Source organism: Bemisia tabaci, chromosome 7, assembly GCF_918797505.1.
Source record: "Bemisia tabaci chromosome 7, PGI_BMITA_v3".
In the NCBI taxonomy this organism is placed as follows: Eukaryota; Metazoa; Arthropoda; class Insecta; order Hemiptera; family Aleyrodidae; genus Bemisia; species Bemisia tabaci.
In genome coordinates this window covers 7,728,898-7,734,897 of record NC_092799.1, presented here as the reverse complement: position 1 = coordinate 7,734,897, position 6,000 = coordinate 7,728,898, and the positions used below count along the sequence as shown (strand labels likewise).

Here is a 6,000-nt window from a genome sequence, read left to right as displayed (position 1 = left end):
TCCCGGTATTCCCGAATGTGGCAGCCCTGAGTCCGACATGTTAGTAGTTTCCACTTAAACACGAAATTCATAAAATATCAGACACCTGCGAATTCTCCATTTGCCTATGAATTTTAATCGCGATTTCATCAAAACTATCTAAATATTTCAAGGAAAAATATTCATACCATACCTTACCAAAAAATAATATTAATATTATCGTGATACGCACCGCTTTTGTTTGTGGAACTACGCACTACGCAGTTCACTTAGAGACTTTTTCTGTTCTTTGCCCCCCCCCCCCTCTCTTTTTTGTAGTTCAGTATTTTTTGCTGTTTCACTATAACGGACGTCTCCGAAATAATTTATTTCCGTGTTCTTTTTCCTGTTTACAAAAGTTAACCCTCTTTCATTGTTTCGCAGCCCGGAGGTTCCCTGACCGGACCGCCAAAGAAAAAAAACAGGGAATTCCATGTCCTGATTACAATGACGCACGTGAGGTCCATCATCCACCTCGCAGTGGAACAAAGGACCCCTCCCTACGCACCACCTGACTAATGATGTTTACGATGGGATGCTGCACCCCTTCCTAAAATCCGTAAAGTTCGGGTTTCCCGCCACTGGAAAACAGGAAAAAGTTTCTGGAATACACCCTAATTGCGAGAGGGGTCAGCAAGGGAGGGGGGATGGGATCGTTTGTGGTGGATACAGACAAACAGGATACGAGCTTATAAAAGGGAAACCCCAACCCCTAATTTCAGTCAGTTTGGGTTCAGCAAGTGAAGTAGTTCAATGGGTGAGCAGGCCAGTGGGTCAGTGATGTTGTGTTTGTGTTGTAGTGGTGTAGTGGTGTAGTGCAGTCGGATACTGGAATTGCAACACTTATACTGCAGGTTCTAATCCGTGAGTACACCGTATGATATCTTATTCATAACTTCTACTGTCACAAAATTTAATGTTTAAAATTATATCCTCTACAATTTAAAAACTTATTTTTTAATTTTTTTTTCATTTCAAAATTTTTATCTTTCAAATTTTAGATTTAAATTTTTACTTTATAAATTTTAAGATTTTAACTTTTCAATTTGATTTTTATTTTAATGTTTCACATCATTTTTCCAATCTATTCATACTCAATAGGTCAATAGTACACATATATTACTACTACCACAACTATATACTTACTTACTACTCATACTATACTTATTTACTTACTGTACTTACTATACTTACTATACTGATTTACTTACTATACTACTCACTATATACTCACTACTACTATGTTTATAGTATATATACACTATTGATCTATTGAGTCTGAAAAAATTGTTAAAAATGATGTAAAACATTAACATAAAAATCAAATTGAAAAATAAAAATTTTAAAATTTAAAAGGTAAAAATTTTATTTCTAAAATTTAAAGATAAAATTTTTGAAATTAAAAAAAAATTAAATTTTAAAAATCGAAAATAAAGTTTTTAAACTGTAAAGACTGTTAACTGTTAAACTCTTCTTAGGTCATTCGATGGACGCCATATTTCGTGTCAGAACGGCATGCGATATATCGCATCAATTGGTTCTATTTTTTCAGCTACTCGTCATTTTTCTCCAAATTTGAGATCGCAATTCTGTTGTCAGGAGACTAATAAAGCACTCACTTACCAATTTTAACAAAGAAATTCAACGTATTAAAGGCGTGGTTTTTTCAGAGAGAAAACATCGCATTCGATACTGATATCGAAACTGCACTCGAATGCGATATTTTCCCTCTGAAAAAACCACGCCTTTATTACGTTGAATTTCTTTGTTAAAATTGGTAAGTGAGTGCTTCAGTCTCCTGACAACAGAATTGCGATCTCAATTTTTTTAAGTTTTATTCAAGATTTCGCCTACTACAAAAGTATTAAGAAATATGATCTCAATATTGGAGAAAAATGACGAGCTAGTAGCTGAAAAAATGGAACCAATTGATGCGATATATCGCATGCCGTTCTGACACAAAATATGGCGTCCATCGAATCACCTTAAGCCGTATATTTCCCCTCTTCAAAAGCTTCACAGTTACTTTTCTTTCTCATTTGTATGAATCTTTTCAGAATTTACGAGAGATGCGGTTAGATGATTTTCAGCATTTTAATCACAAGGAAAATTGGACTGCATTTTGTAATTTGCAACTTTAATTTCTGGCCCGGTTTAAAAACAACGTATGTGCCATTAGTTTCCCTATGCACGTACGTGTTTTTTCAGAATTTATAGCTCCAAATTATTAATCTCTCGAATGACAAACTAGTCTTAGGTACTCTGTGTGTGTTTTTTTTTTCTTTTCTTTTTTCTTTATTCAAAATATAGAGAACTACAAAGTATTAACTCTAGTCTCTGTGTTTTACTTTCATTTATTTTTTATCAGATTAGTATGAAACAAACACAGTAAAAAGACCTTGTTTTATTTAGTGTTTTTTCTTGTATACTTTAAACTACTTTTCCTCTTTTTCCATAGCTTCAGACTGATAGGAAAAACAGTTTTTCAAACTGTTCAGCTTAGTTTCATTTTCCGTTTTATATTCCGTAAACCTCAAACTACCTAATTTTCTTTTGTTTATCTTTTTTTTTCAGATCGGCAAGAAACGAAGCGCTCACAGTGAAAGCTGTTTTACTCGCATTTTGATTATTGAATTTCACATTAATTATTTTTAGTGTTGCAAATATAAACATAGATTTTCGCATAATTTAGCACGCTCACAGTGAAAGCAATTTTACACGCATTTTGATCATTGAATTTCACATTCATTATTTTTAGTGTTGCAAATATTAAGGTGATTCGATGGACGCCATATTTTGTGTCAGAACGGCATGCGATATATCGCATCAATTGGTTCCATTTTTTCAGCTACTCGTCATTTTTCTCCAATTTTGAGATCGCAATTTTGTTGTCAGGAGACTAAAGCACTCACTTACCAATTTTAACAAAGAAATTCAACGTAATAAAGGCGTGGTTTTTTTAGAGAGAAAATATCGCATTCGAGTGCAGTTTCGATATCAGTATCGAATGCGATGTTTTCTCTCCGAAAAAACCACGCCTTTATTACGTTGAATTTCTTTGTTAAAATTGGTAAGTGAGTGCTTTAGTCTCCTGACAACAAAATTGCGATCTCAAAATTGGAGAAAAATGACGAGTAGCTGAAAAAATGGAACCAATTGATGCGATATATTGCATGCCGTTCTGACACAAAATATGGCGTCCATCGAATCGCCTTAACATAGATTTTCGCATAATTTAGCAGGAAATACTAAGACATTTTTAATCACTTATCACTTTTTTATCATTTATAATCACTTTAAAATGACTTTTATTAGTCGCTCACATCATCGCCTACCTGACATAAGGGCGTAACTACACTCTGCAGTGAACCCTGACACAATTCAATGCTTTTCCGGGCTCATCTCAATGTGTAGTTACGCCCTTCTGTAAGCCAAGCGACGAATTATCCAAATAGCGAAAGAAAAGACAAAAGTAAAAATTAGCTTCATTACATTCCAAATAAATTATTAATTTTGCATTAGAATAAGAGATGGGTATCAGCTTTATCAAATTTATTTTATTTATTTATTTATTATATTTACGTACATGAGAACCCCATTATTGGAGCTATGGCACAAGTCAAAAAACATAGCTGATTTTACATGAACAAAACTAATTCTCTAATAAATTTTTTATTTTCAAGTTAGGTTAAGCTCCAACTAATCATTCTTTTTTTTTATTCTTAGTTTGTTTCAGGCCTGCAAAAAACGAAGAAAATGCTCCGCATGATGAGCCATTGAAGACGGAAGTAGTGCCCTCCAAAATGTGCACCTATTTGTTCTATCGTATCCTTAACTTGAATGCCCTCAGTTGTTGAAAGAGATGAAAAGTATTTGCAATTCCTTTCAGTTCTGCATGGCTCTCTTGTGATACTATCGAACAATACTGCATTCAACTGAAAGTAATTAGACTGAATCATGTAGAAAGGAGTCAGCTTTTTCGGTTTATTGTAGCAAAGACATAAATGCCATAAATTTTTCTAAGTGAGCCAGAAAAATTAGTTTCTTTTCGCGTGATGCAGTTCAGTTACCTCTACAGATGAATGCAAACTTGAAATTATCGAGAAAAATAAAACCTCAAAGAAACGTAGCCCGGACGCATTGTCGCTCCTCTGGCGTAAGGGCGTATCTCGATTTCCGCATGAGCCTCAAAAAGCATGGTTTTATATGCGAAATAGAGCTCACGTGGAAATTGAGATATGCCTTTAAGTCAAAAGGGCGACAGTATGTAAGAAGGTGGTACAATAGTAATTAATAGTAAAATAGGCCAAATGGTACAATAGTGCTGCGTCCACACAATTTTGCTGGGAAAACAAGGCCAAAAAGTTCGGAAAAAAAAGAAATCAAAAAGTTCTCTTTGGCCTCGTTTCCCCCGCAAAATAGTGTGGATGCAGCACTATTTTACCACTTTTCTGCAATTAACGCTGCATGGTATAGTCAAAAAGCAACACGGAACGGCAATTTTAATTTGAAAAAGTAATACCTAAAATTTGATACATTTTGGCATGGTGCCTTGACTAGAATTTTGACAAGAGATAAATGGACAAATGGATATCGGACCTATGCACGCTAAAAGGAAGTATGTTGCATGCAAATAGTTCTCTTTAGCATCCATAAGTCCAGCTTAATAATCAGTGGCGTGGCATGAATTGCGACATATCGATTGATATGCCATTCAAACCTATGGTAAAGAATCGATTATGAAGGTGTTCGCTACGAACACCCTGTTTATCGATCCTTTTCCATAGGTTTAAGTGGCATAACAATCAATATATCGCAAAGCACGCCAAGCCACTGATGATCATAGAACAGAACTTTTAACAACGTAGATGAGGGATTAAATAGAAACTTAGAAGCCAGTTTTGTCACCTGTTGCTAATCATGCTAATAATTCTTGATTTGCCTTGTTTGTTTCAGATGCGGCTGAAGAAACGGGCTTGGGGGGAGGAATCGCTGAGGGGGGAGGTTCCCAGGGAAGGGGGGTTCGTAGGGTTGGGAAGTATCGCGGGTTGAGGATTCCCAGGGGGGAGAGTCCCGGGGAAAGGGGGGTACGTGGGGTTGGTGCGGCATCGCGGGCTAGGGTTTCCTAGGGGGGCTCCCGGGGAGAGGGGGGATGTTCGTAGGGTTTAAGTAGGATCGCGGAGTAGGGTTTCCCAGGGGGGAGGGGCCGCGGTGTAGAATCACGGGGGGAGGCGTAGGATTTTTTTTTTTTTTTTTTTCTGCGACTGGCTTGCTGAGATCCTCCGGGGCGTTACGTCCCGGGGTCCGCCGTCGCCGGCAGGGGCGCCCGCCGGGACCCCGTGGGTCCGTTGGGCGTCCCTGCCCCCGACCCCCCGCGAGGGGGGTCTTTGCCCCCCCGCAAGGGGGGGCTTTTTCCCCCCTCGCGGGGGGTTGGGGGTGGGGGCGCCCAGCGGACCCTTATGGGGTCCCGGCGGGCGCCCCTGCCGGCGACGGCGGCTCCGGGGCGTTACGCCCCGGAGGATCTCAGCAAACCACGAGTGGAAAAAAAAAAAAAAAAAAAAGGGAGGAGGTGGGAAAGGAACCTGGGGGCCGGAAGCCGGGGTTGGGGGAGGCCGTCATCGTAACGGGATCGTCGTACCAGGATCGTCGTACCAGGATCGTCGTACCAGGATCGTCGTACCGGGATCGTCGGATTTTTTTTTTTTTTTTTTTTTTTTTCTTTCTTTTTCTGTTTCAGGTGCTGCTGCTGCTGTTCCCGCAACCGAAGGTAAGATACCGTTTTACTTCGCCTCATTGCTAGATAAGGGTTATAATCGTTAATCAGTTTTAGTGGGCACTACTTCCGTCTCACGAGCAGAGCTGCTTTCTAGCAGAATCAAGAACGGCATGGAGCAGAGGAAGCTGGAGCTGCGTCAGCGTTGGTAAGTGTGCTATTTTGTTCCATCCCCCCTCCCCCTCCCCCGTGGATTAGGGCTCATGGCG

General features: G+C 39.0%; 1 long non-coding RNA gene across 1 annotated transcript; it reads left to right on the top strand.

Annotated features, from left to right (window-relative positions):
• Positions 1-459: 459 nt before the first annotated feature.
• LOC109032728 (uncharacterized) lies at positions 460-4,062 on the top strand. Its single transcript, XR_011900237.1, has 3 exons — positions 460-882; positions 2,593-2,792; positions 3,745-4,062. It is a non-coding gene; the product is annotated as an uncharacterized lncRNA (long non-coding RNA).
• Positions 4,063-6,000: the final 1,938 nt, after the last annotated feature.